The sequence below is a fragment of the Melanotaenia boesemani genome, chromosome 18, assembly GCF_017639745.1.
Source record: "Melanotaenia boesemani isolate fMelBoe1 chromosome 18, fMelBoe1.pri, whole genome shotgun sequence".
Classification (NCBI taxonomy): Eukaryota; Metazoa; Chordata; class Actinopteri; order Atheriniformes; family Melanotaeniidae; genus Melanotaenia; species Melanotaenia boesemani.
Window position 1 is genome coordinate 18,669,881 of NC_055699.1, and position 13,705 is coordinate 18,683,585.

The window sequence follows — 13,705 nt, forward strand, 5'->3', positions numbered from 1 at the left end:
TAAGTACTTGGTATGATGTTTGACTTTACAATAATGTACACAAAAGTAGTAGGTACTGGTCAGGTAATGATTAGTTAATGCTTAGTTCCTCAGTAACTACTTGGTATGATGTTTGACTTTACAATAATGTACACAAAAGTAGTAGGTACTGGTCAGGTAATGATTAGTTAGTGCTTCGTTCCTCAGTAAGTACTTGGTATGATGTTTGACTTTACAATAATGTACACAAAAGTAGTAGTTACTGGTCAGGTAATGATTAGTTAATGCTTCGTTCCTCAGTAAGTACTTGGTATGATGTTTAACTTTACAATAATGTGCACAAAAGTAGTAGGTACTGGTCAGGTAATGATTAGTTAATGCTTAGTTCCTTGGTAAATACTTGGTATGATGTTTGACTTTACAATAATGTACACAAAAGTAGTAGGTACTGGTCAGGTAATGATTAGTTAATGCTTCGTTCCTCAGTAAGTACTTGGTATGATGTTTGACTTTACAATAATGTACACAAAAGTAGTAGGTACTGGTCAGGTAATGATTAGTTAATGCTTTGTTCCTCAGTAAGTACTTGGTATGATGTTTGACTTTACAATATTGTACACAAAAGTAGTAGGTACTGGTCAGGTAATGATTAGTTAGTGCTTCGTTCCTCAGTAAGTACTTGGTATGATGTTTGACTTTACAATAATATACACAAAAGTAGTAGGTACTGGTCAGCTAATGATTAGTTAATGCTTAGTTCCTCAGTAAGTACTTGGTATGATGTTTGACTTTACAATAATGTACACAAAAGTAGTAGGTACTGGTCAGGTACTGAGTAGTTAATGATGCGTTCCTCAGTAAGTACTTGGTATTATGTTTGACTTTACAATAATGTACACAAAAGTAGTAGGTACTGGTCAGGTACTGATTAGTTAATGCTTCGTTCCTCAGTAAGTACTTGGTATGATGTTTGACTTTACAATAATGTACACAAAAGTAGTAGGTACTGGTCAGGTACTGATTAGTTATTGCTTCGTTCCTCAGTAAGTACTTGGTATTATGTTTGACTTTACAATAATGTACACAAAAGTAGTAGGTACTGGTCAGGTAATGATTAGTTAATGCTTCGTTCCTCAGTAAGTACTTGGTATGATGTTTGACTTTACAATAATGTACACAAAAGTAGTAGGTACTGGTCAGGTAATGATTAGTTATTGCTTCGTTCCTCAGTAACTACTTGGTATGATGTTTGACTTTACAATAATGTACACAAAAGTAGTAGGTACTGGTCAGGTAATGATTAGTTAATGATTCGTTCCTCAGTAAGTACTTGGTATGATGTTTGACTTTACAATAATGTACACAAAAGTAGTAGGTACTGGTCAGGTAATGATTAGTTAATGCTTCGTTCCTCAGTAAGTACTTGGTATGATGTTTGACTTTACAATAATGTACACAAAAGTAGTAGGTACTGGTCAGGTAATGATTAGTTAATGCTTCGTTCCTCAGTAAGTACTTGGTATGATGTTTGACTTTACAATAATGTACACAAAAGTAGTAGGTACTGGTCAGGTAATGATTAGTTAATGCTTCGTTCCTCAGTAAGTACTTGGTATGATGTTTGACTTTACAATAATGTACACAAAAGTAGTAGGTACTGATCAGGTACTGAGTAGTTAATGATGTGTTCCTCAGTAAGTACTTGGTATTATGTTTGACTTTTTTATGAAGGTAAACAGTTTAATAGATAATGACCAGTCAATGATTAAGTAATGACTTATTACTTAGTAAGTGATGAACAAGTAAAGGTAAGATGACACAGCAGTACAAGAATATATAAATGGTACTGCTTTTCATCCTTACAACGGCTTCTAAAACCACCAGGAAACAGGTTTTTGACTAAATGAGCTGTTCACTCAACAAGTCAGAGTAATCCAGTACTCACATGAAGAATTTCTCTTTTGTTCTTTAATAAGCCTGGTTTTTGTGGGTACAGTAAGTACTGGTTAACTGCCCATTACTTCCCATTACGCCTGTAAGGCGTTCACTAGTAACGAAGCAAATAATTAACCAGTAGTTCCCTAATAAGTCAGGTTTTTGTGGGTAACAGTAAGTACTGGTTAACTGCCCATTACTTCCCATTACGCCTGTAAGGCGTTCAATAGTAACGAAGCAAATAATTAACCAGTAGTTCCCTAATAAGTCAGGTTTTTGTGAGTAACAGTAAGTACTGGTTAACTGCCCATTACGCCTGTAAGGCGTTCGCTAGTAACAAAGCAAATAATTAACCAGTAGCTCCCTAATAAGTCTGGTTTTTGTGGGTACCAGTAAGTACTGGTTAACTACTTATTACTTACTGATTCGCCTGTAAGGCGTTCGCTAGTAATGACGCAAATAATTAACCAGTAGTTCCCTAATAAGTCTGGTTTTTGTGGGTACCAGTAAGTACTGGTTAACTACTTATTACTTACTGATTCGCCAGTAAGGCGTTCGCTAGCAATGAAGCAAATAATTAACCAGTAGTTCCCTAATAAGCCTGGTCTTTGTGGTCACCAGTAAGTACTGGTTAGCTACCCATTACTTACTGATTCGCCCCCAAGGTGTTCCCTAGTAACGAAGCAAATTTTGCGTCCAGTATTGTAAAGTGTTACCAAAAAAAAAAGTTCAGTCCAGTTGAAATGACTGTTACAATCAGTTCTGTGTGGCCCTATCAGTTTCCCTTTTTCCATTTAATCAAGTATCTGTATATGAGCATACATGGTTTACATTTAACTTTGTTATCTCCATTAAATCAAGAGCAGATATGTGTATTAAAATGTATTTTCTTTACCTGATTGATGCGGCAAGGACTGCTGGTGGCAGCAGGAGCAGGATGCTGTTCGGCTCCGTCTCTGATTAAGTAAACATGGATCAGAACCATACAAAAAAGATGGAAAACGTGTGAAGTAGATCAGCTCAGCTATCTGGGTGGCATCTGATAACAATTCATAGGTCTATACAGAAGCTTTAATGCTTCTTGTCCTGTTTACTAACTGTTAACCATTCCTATCCTCCGATAGTAGTCGGAAGACACGGGGTGGATCCGTCTTCTCCAGGGCCGAAGTGGAGTTGGTTTCGCGGTTAACTACCTAATTACTCTCTTCTCTTGCCACTCACAGGGCACCCAAAAGAAAAGGAAAGCAGCGGTTGTGCTGAGAAACGGCTTTATTTCTGGACTGCACTGTTATTGTCTTCCTGACTATTCTGCCTAACTACTCCGTCTCTTCTCTTCCATTTTTCCTCTTAACACCTTCTGTTTCCCGTCCCTCTCATTCCTCATGCGCCTTTTTCCTACGAGCTCACACTCACTCTCACGCGCACTGAGCTGCTGGATCACACACACAGAGTTAGACACATCGCACAACACTAACCGTCAAACTCCTCTGAAGATGTTTTCACTGCGAATGATCGCCTCTGCATGCAGGAGTCATTTGCTGCGGCTTTGCCTGAGTAGGCAGGTCGGTGGTCCAAGCTGTCGAATTTACTGGTTTTTCGGTTCGTCCCACTCCGGTTGTCGTGGTCCTTAATTTATTTGTAGTCTTGTGAGTTTTCTACGTGCGCTGCTTCGCATTATCCCCGCGTTCTCTCACTGACAACTGATCCTTGTGAATATTTTTATAATCTGCAGCGAGCCTTTAAAACTTCTCTACATATCCTCTGTGGCGTAGACGGTCAGAAGCTAATTTTGCCCTCCTTGTCGGTCTATATATCGCATGCTCTTTTTGTTATCGGCCGCAGCTGCAACCAGGTTTTTTTTAAATATGGCGGGGACAGAAGACGCAGAAATCTGGAAAGGGGCGTCGCTACCAATCACGTCATGAGGGTTCCTAAAGAACCTCGAAAAGACCCTGCCTCTGCCTACTCCGAGGCAGGGTCTTTTCGAGGTGGTAAGTAGTAGCTAAAATGGTTATAGGAACTGAGGGCTTTTACCCCTAGTTCCTATATGTCCGAATGTGCGAAAAAACGGTGTGGTTCCCAGAAAGGTTATAGGAACTGCAAAAGGTTCCTACAGTCAGAAAGGGGCTTATGTTTGCACAATTGTGAACAAAAAGTTCCAGTTACACAGAATTTAGTTTTATGGTACAGAAAACTAAAATGTGATGTCCACACGTGTAACCCTGGTTAAAGGAAGATAAAGTAAAATAAACAGCAGTCATTAGTAGAAACATGCCCACATAATGTATGCTGAAGTTATTTTAAGCAGGTTTTTTTAGCCAGACAGTAGAAACAGCAGGTTAACAATAGAGCTTTTTTTATTTCAGCTGTTTCTGTTTAATTACTTTCAGATAAAGATCATTTATGTTGTTCCCAAAGCTGATGAAAACAACATGAAATAAAACAGAAAAAAGCATGTTTTCACTTCTGTAAGTAGAGTTAACAACTAGACCGATATCACCAAAAATAAACCAGACGCCGTCATCACTGTACTCATTTAGTTTAGATGGTTGGGATTTTTTACGTACTGGAACAAGCAACCCCGGATCATCTAATGGACATAATAGGCACAGGCCCAGGGGCCCATACCCACTTGAGGCCCACGTAGAGCCCACATGTAGACTGTATATAAAAGATGGACGGAGCCTTCATGACCTCACCCATAGATTTCTGAAGAGCAAAAGTGAAGCTCACTGGGCAGCTCCTACCATCGCTATCTTGGCAGCATCATGCCTGCCGTCACTCTGGGTAAATACAAAAATGGGCAAAGAGGTGGAGCTGAGAGAGGGACTGTGAGCATGGGGGTGGATGATTGACGTCTATCAAACTCCAAGCTGCCTGTTGCTAAAAGCTAACTCAGCCAACTCTGATCTAATGGTAGCTAACCAGCTAATGTTAACATGGGAGTCTATGGGGTTCGTTCTGTTTGGCGGATGAGGCATGAACTACAATTTTTTGCACTTCCACATAGGCTTCACATTTTACTGGCAGAGGTTGCACCTTCGGCCCACATGAGTATTTTTAAGAAAAAAAAAACAAAAACAAATGCTTGAAGTTTTAGATATGGGAGCCGATAACCAATGAGAAGCATGTCAATTTTACCCTTAACAGAATTATTTGATTGGTGGGATGCGATTGTGGAAACCATGGTAACCTGCCCCGCTCCCTATCCACCGTCTTTAAATTAACCAGCGTTGAACTGGTTGAATTGTGGGAGTAGTAGTAGGCTGTGAGAATGAACGAGAATAAGAAAATAGGGCTGCACCTAATGACTATTCTGATGGTCGATTAGTCACCAACTATTAAAACGACTAGTCGACCAGTCGGATTATGTATCTCATAATTACTATAAATGGACTTATTTCACTTTCAGCTTTGAAATCTTGCATGAGGTTGTTTTGTAAGTCAAACGTGCCTCCTCTTTAAGTGTTCGAGCACTGCAGATGTACTTCCGTGGTACGCAAGGTCCGCTTTACAAATCTTACATGTATTTAATTTATTTTGTAAGTTTAACGTGAAGTTATTCCAGACTTTTGACGTCCTCTGCCACCGTTTTGCTCCCTAGTCCGCCGCCATATTTTTCCCCTGGTGGACTTTATTGTGCATGTGCAACTCTCAGCAGAGATAAAAAAGAAAGAAGACAATGTCTGACTCTGTAGTTTTTTTTTTTCCCCCTAATTGCACATGTGCATTGTGCAACTCTTAGCAGAGACAGCATTAGAAGACAATGTGTCACGCTGTAGTTTTGTTTTGTTTTTTTTTTTGTTTTTTTTTGCCGACAATAGTCGACGGCTAGATTCATTGTCGACTATTTTTATTGTCGACTAATCGTTGCAGCCCTATAAGAGAAGTGGTTGTTTTAAATGAAAGCAAAAGTGAGAAAAGGAGGAGAGAGAGGCATGTTTATTAAGAAGTGTACCTTCTATAGATAAGTTCCTCTTTAAATCGAGGGAAGAAAATCAGAATGAAGTAATAGAGGAAGACATGGAAGCTAAACCGGCGGGTTCGGATCTGGAGGAGGCAACCATTAGCCCTACAACAGAGCCTGAGGCTAGCCGCAGCAACGGCGACGCCGACTTGCAGTGGATTTATCAGGTATGTGACCCGGCTTTGTGGAGGACAGTCAATGAAAATTCTCTCGCTGTCCTTATCGATTGCGGAGCTGCTGCATTTCACAACAGGGCAAGCAAATATCCCGCTTCAACCCATGATGGGGGCTTGGGCGGTAAAGTGCGCTCCTTCACAAATGATCTAATGCGTTGTCATCTTCCAAATTGGGAAAAGTCTCTCCAGACTGGATCACATATTCACCATCTACAAGTAACATTTTTTGCTTTCCTTGCATGTTATTTGCATCAAAGAAAAATCAGTTTGTTAGTGGTTTTTCTGAATGGAAACATCCCTCTCACACTAAACCAATGATTTCTCACGCTGAAATAAACATCAAGAGCAATGCTAATCAGGAGGTTCGGGAGGATTCCCCATGGGCCGCATTTTTCTTGGGCTGGTGTCCGGGTTAAACAAATAAATAAATAAGTGGGAACGGGCCTGAGATCTGAGTGTCTGAGAAGAATAAATAGTAGTGATGTGCGGATCAATAGTGAAATATCTATTCATCCTATACCATAGCATCCTATAGTTATACCATATATAACGAAACTTTCAGGATGGGTACGAACTACTTCTTCTGCCTGTAGGCAAATGTGAAAAAGACGCAGCGTTGCGTAGCAGCAGCATAGTTTGTTCACTGCTCAGTGATCAGTCCAACACGCAGCGATGAGGGGAGATATTTCAAGCCCCAAAATCAGCAATGATGTGCAGTTTGATGAGTGTGTCAAACCAACAAACTTCATTAAACATCTGAATCAACACATAACATAGAAGCAGATGTGATGAGGTGAAAGAGGAGAGGAGGACAGGTGCTGCTAGGGAGGAGACAGACGTTACTCTGAGTCCTTTGGCACTGCAGGCAGGTAATATCAGATACTATCAGATACTATCAGAGGGAGAAAATGTAGAGCTGGTGGATCCTGTATGTGCAGTAATGACATTGCTTTTTCGGGAAGTGATTTATATCTGCCTGCTGCTAGATTTAAGTTTTCGTGTTGATCTTTAAACAACAGGAGTTCCCTACAATCTAAAAAGGCTAAGGCTTCCTGTTTTGTTCAGATGTGCAGTAATAAATATCAGCCACATTGCTGACAGCTAAGTTTATTCAGGATCTATCTGATGAACCTGAAAAAGACTTTCCTGACAAATAAGTTATGCCTACAGAGACTGTGAGGTTCCTTTATTATAAAGACCTTCTATGTTTATGAAATGAGCAGCATTATGTTCCATCTCCTTCTCCTTTGCTAACCCGACTGTTAGTGCTGCTTCGAAACAGCTGCTGCTGTAAATATAACAATAAATAATAATAATATGGTTGTAATAGACTTTCTAAAAGAAAATAATAATCTTTTTTATGAGTTGTCAAACAAAAGCGAAAAATACAAATAGAGAATTTATAATCTAATCAAATGTATGAATTCGTATGGATTTAAGTTTAGAAAAAAAATATCAGATTTTAGATTTCTTATGATTTCTTATATGAATTTGGAGGTTTGCTTTAAAAATCTTGACTATGTAACCCACTTCTGAGTATGTACACGTCACTACCTAGGTTCGTAGGAGCGGAGAGGTGAAGCAAAAACCAGTACAGACAGGTATAATTAACAGTTGTAACTTTTTAGGTGTCGATCAGTAGAACTGATAAAATCCTGCCATACAGGTTGGCTGGAGGGTGTGATGGAACTTAAAGTTCGACTGGGAGGCTCGCCATCAACTGGATTTCTGGTCAGCCTCGTTGAACACAAGGACTGTAGCTTCACTTCTTTCCCCAGTCCATAAGAAACAAGTAGTGAAAAGATGAAGACCCGACCTGTATTTACAAAACAGGTTCATGATACAGGTTCCAATGCAAAAGCATCTGATCAGAATAATTCAAAGTGTTGAACAATAGGGTAGGGCGATATGACAAAAAAATTATATCACGATATTAATAAGAAATTTCACGATAACGGTATAAATGATGATATAATTTGTGGAAGAAGAGATTCTTGAAAACAGCAGCTTTTTATTAGGATACACAACCCCTTTAAAGTGCTTTGAACATGCATTTTGGTAACAAAAGCAGTGCTGGCATAGTAAGATGTATAACAAACACTGATTCATAGGCATTTCCTTGTACTTGAATGTATGCCTTCAAAATAAACTAAATTGTAAACATTGTTACCTGAAAATGATAACATTAAGACAACATATTGCAACATAATGTGCAAAAATGGCTACTGTATCAACAGTTCTTGAGGTAGTAGCATTTGCTCAAACTTTCAAATTTCTTGTCAAAAACACCAACATGTTCACTGTAGCAGCCTTTAGAAGATCTTTGGCAAGTGACCACATTGCCACCTGTGCTAAACACTCTCTCGGATGCAGAGCTCGTAGCAGGAATACATAAGTATTTCCTGGCCAATCTGCTAATGTTTGGAAAGTTGATGCTGTGTGTTTTCCACCACATAAGAGGATCACACTCTCCATCCACAGGAAGACTATTCAGGTAACTTTGAAGCTCAGCTTTTACCTGTTCTACTTCAACTGGTGGTGGTGTATTACTTGCTGCTACCTTAAAAAAAAGCTCCCTAGACTTCCCTTTGGCCTTTTAGACGCTCCTTGGGTCAGCGTGCTATCTGAAGATGTTGAGGGTTCTGAAACATCTGCAGCTGCTGCAGCATTATCCTGCTTGGACACAAGAGCCTCTAGCTCACCTATCACCTGAACCTGGGCGGCTTTACTCTCTCCTTCAGTAAGATAACGAGTGCGAAAGCGTGGATCAAGTAGAGTAGCTATGTTTATAAAGCTCTCTGTGACACTTTCAGTGTAACTTTTATTCATGTAGCTTAGTACTGCTGTTTTAATATCTCTAGTGAGCTCAGTGTCACCGTCTTTTACTTTTAGCAGATCACTGTTGAAAAGCAAAGAACTGGCTTAACACAAGAAATGGTCACATATTCTTCAGCAGAAAAGGTAAATTCAAGAAGAGGACTTAGGGCACTGCTGACAGAATCAAGCACCTCTTGGTCTTGCCATGTTAACACAAGATGTCTTGTTGTTTTATCAGCTGCCAAAACCTGTGTTATTGCCTTTTCTTGTTCCAAAAGGCTCTGTATCATTCTCTGTCGAGAACCCCAACGAGTGCAACATTCAGTTATGAGTTTGTGTTCTGGGAGTCCCAGTTCTTTTTGTGCAGATTGGAGAGCCCGCTGCCTTTTCCGGCTATGAGCAAAAGCAGTAACAATCTTCTTTCCAACGCCGATGGCTTGGTGAATTCTTGGGTCTTTCACACTTCTTTCTATAAGAAAAATATAAAAGGGATGTTAGCCTATAGATAATAATTGCAAGCATGTTAAACAAAATAAATGTGTGATTATAGCAGTGCACTAATTTAATTATTTTAAATTGAATAGTGTAAATTGTTAAAACATTTATTTTAGCTTATATCAATTTTGTGAGTATTTGCACAAACAACTATACCACCTTTATGATCACCACAAAAATGAGACGAAGTATAAGGGTTAGGGTAAATAAATGTATTTATATTATTTCTTACCTGTTGATACGTGTAGTCGATGGCCGAAGCATGACAGCCTGGTCCACTTGTTTAGCGCGATGGCTTTGACAACATTAGCGCCACTGTCCGTTGTGACACAAACTTGTCTCTCCTCTGATAGATCCCACGAGTTCAGAAACTCTTTCAAACCATTAGCGATGTTCTCCCCGGTATGGTCTTCGGGGAAAAAACTTGTCTCTAGGCACGCATTCTCAAGTTGCCAGTTTTCGTTGACATCATGCAATGTAAAACTTATGTAAGGTTCCATTGTTCTGCTCGACCACATATCCGTGGTTGATGCAAAATATTCCACCGTAGACAAGTTTTTTTTTTACTTCATCACGACATTGTGCATATAATGCAGGCAAAGCGGTTTGGGAAAAATGCTTTTTTCCAGGTAGTTTGTGACGGGGATCAAACTTGTGAAGCATTTTGGTAAAACCTTCTCTGTGCACTGCCTGCACGGGCATCATGTCTTTGGCTAAACAGTATGTAACTGCCTGGGTTAAGTTTACCCAACGCTGGCTGCTCTTCTCATAAGGCGTACATCTGTCCAAGGCTCCAGCCATAGTAGGCTGAACAAGGGGTTTGGCTTTGTTTTTTGGCCGCACACTTTGCGGTGACGCCTCATCTCGCATCTTAATGGCTCTGTCATACTCCGCCAAGTGCTTTTAACCAATTGTAACTACAGTAAAATAAAATGATATTTTACCAAGAAATTCACTTATTTATAAGAACAAATTACCCTTTAAGGTAGTTGGTACTTTTCCATGTGGAATATTCTCTTTTGTTGTAAATCTCTTTTAACATAGGATTTTAGGCTTAAATAAACAATGACACACAGTTTTAATTAACAAAATAAAATAAATAGCAGCTGTATTGCTTTTAGCCATCTCAATTAACTTAAAATATTTTTTTAGCCTTTCTACAATATATGGAAAAAACTAGAGTTTTCAGGGCTCTAGACGGCGACCAAATGGTCGCATTTTGCGACTAAAATGTGAGGCAGTGCGAGTGAAATTTTCATCTACTCGCGCAATGGCGACCAATACATGTTGTGTTTTTTTTCTTGTAGTAGTTATAATTTAATTTATTTTGTCGCTAACAAACTTCTGCTCCCCTCTTCAGCCCAGTAGCTCGCAGTAATGCGCAAATTGGTTGCTGGTTTGCCGACTCAAACTAACTTCAATATGAGAAAAGGAGACAACAAAGAAGACGACTAATGTGCACGTGAGCGGGGACGAACGACCACTATGATTGGCTTATGTGTCGAAAAAATGCAGGTCTTGAGGGGATTGTCGCATGAATCCTTAGGTTTCACCACAAACAATAATGGCGAACAGGACTATCAGTTCTTACTTTCTCCTAGAGATGTTCCGATACCATTTTTTCCCACCCGATACCGATTCCGATACTTGTGCTGTGGGTATCAGCCGATACCGAGTACCGATTCCACTATGTTGTTAAAAAAATATATTAAACAAAGTCAATTTACTTTTTGAATTTATTTCTAAATAGTACAACATAAAAACTGTTGCAGGACAGCTACTAAATAAATTCTAAGAATAATTATAAAGTAAAAATGAAGCTACTTTTTTAAAATAAAAAGGCATTTAAATAGAACAGTAGCCGATAAAATAAACAGAATTGCGACAGCAGCTTAAATAAATCTAAAAATAATTTAAACATAGTGTATCCACAATATTTTTAAATAAAACAGGAATTTAAATATAAAAAATAAAAAATTAGCAGTGCAACAACTTCAATAAACCTAAATATAATTTAAAAAAAATCAGTGCAGCCATAATATCTTTTAAAATACAACATTTCAACAGAACTGTATAAAAAAAAGTAACTGCAACTTAAATGATCCCTTTAAAAGATTGTTGCTGCACTATGGAGTAAAGATTCAGAAAATACAAACCAAAGGAGTAGCAGCTACACAGTAAATAAAAAATACTTTAACACAAGTTTGCTACACATTGCAGTAGCAGTTCAGCAATTTGGTATTCTTATAATTTCAGGAGCAAAGGCAGATTTTTCTTCAAGAAGATGAGCATTTCTGCCCTCTCTCCTCCTAGCCTGTTCCTTTTTGCATCAACAATGTTGGATGCTGCACTGAACAGTCTCTCACTGTCAACACTGGTACAAGGAGCACAGAGAAACTTTGCAGCAGTGGCAGCCATAGTGGGAAACCGAATTTGGTTGACTCCCCAGTAGAGGAATGGGCTGTCTGAGCGGGGGACTGTTTGCTCAGTCAAATATGACTGTATTTGAACCTGTGTACTTGTGCTACTTGCCCCACGATCCTCATCGTGCTCCTGCAGGATTTCCTCAAACAGGCCTTTCAAACTGCTCTTTCTGCTGCTGCCACTGTCTGGCTGTGCTTCCATTCGTGGGGCTTTGTGGGGGTTGCCTGGTGCTGCCTCTGCTCCCTCAGATGCAGTCCTGCTGTTCAGGAATGCCTCCATCTTCTCCACCTCTCGGGTCAGAGCATCCTTGGCATGCTTGATGCTGTCTGCACTTGTGAAGTATCTGAAACAATAATGAAAAATAATAAATGCCTTAAAGTGTAAAATAGTAGCTTTAACAGCTTGTAGCATATTACTGCAATAGTAATCAATAATGTAAAATGCAGTTAATCAAAACCCCATTTCAAAATTAGTCATAATGTAGATATTTAATTTTAAAAAAAACTTACACATACCTGTCTTTGAATCGAGGGTCTAAAAGAGTGGCGACTGCATACAAGGGCTCACTTTCGACGGTCTTGAATCTTTTCTGGACAGCTTCAAGAAGGGTTGTTTTCATGGTCTTTATACCCGTGTCGCCCTCGTTCTCCCGAGCTAGCAGGCGCTTTAGCACTGTTACCGAGGGGATTACTTCAGCTGCAGATGAGGTGGAGGAGCTCATCTGTCTTGTCAGCTCTTCAAATGGTGCCAGAACAGTGATTGTTTTCTCCAGTAAAGCCCACTGGTTAGCAGTAAGGGTCACTGGCAGGTCGTGGTCGGCTCCATATGCAGAAATTGTCCGTTTCTGCTCCAGTATGCTCTCGACCATGTAGTACGTACTGTTCCACCTTGTTGATACGTCTTGGTGCAGACGTTTGATGGGCATTTGGAAATCTTTTTGAAGATCCTCAAGGCGTGTAGTAGCCAGTGGCGAGTGTTTGAAGTGCGCGATTATCTTTCTTGCATTTGCCAGTGCATCACTCACACTTCTCTGTGACAACAGCCCTTCGTGCACCACCAGTTGAAGAGTGTGTGCGAAGCATCCCAAACTCGGTACATCCATCTCGTCCATGGCTTTCTTCATGTTGCTCGCGTTGTCGCGCAGAACAACATGGACGTGGGACTTGGGAATTTTCCACTCAGCTAGCATCCGCTCAATTGCTTCAGCAATTAATGTGCCTGTATGTGACCCTCGGAACTCCATGGCATGAAGCGCCGCACTCCGAGGTGTTGACTCTCTGTCTACCCAATGTGACGTTAAACTTAGTAAAGACATGGGGCACACGTCGGAGCTCCAAATGTCCGTTGTAAAGCTGACTGCATGTATATCTTTCAGCATACTCGAAATGTGTTCCTTAACTGTCTCGTATAGTTTGGGTAGCGCAGTTTCGGAGATATATTTATAGGGCTGGGTTAAAAAAATCGATTCATTGATTTAAATCGATTTTAATTATATTAAACGAAAATCGATTAATAAACTCAGAGATCGATTTAAAATAAAGTATTTAATTTCTGGTCACATGACCGTACTCCCGCGGTACTTGCCTATGCTCAGCGAAATCTCGCGAGTTTGGGCTTTGAGGACAATAATGGCAGGAGAAGGCAAAACAACACTACTGAAAGCACCCTCAAGTTTGAAGGCAGATGTGTGGCTTTATTTTGGATTTAAACCCAGTGAAAGCAACATAGAGGAGCTGGACAAAACCAAAGCGGTCTGCAAACTCTGCAACATCGAGGTAAAATATTGTGGAAATACCACCAACCTCAGAAACCATTTAACGAGGCATCACCCTACGACGCAGCCGAACGCAAGCGACCAAAAGCAAACCAAGCTAGAAAACGCGTTTGTGTGCAAGTTGTCTTCAAGCTCGTC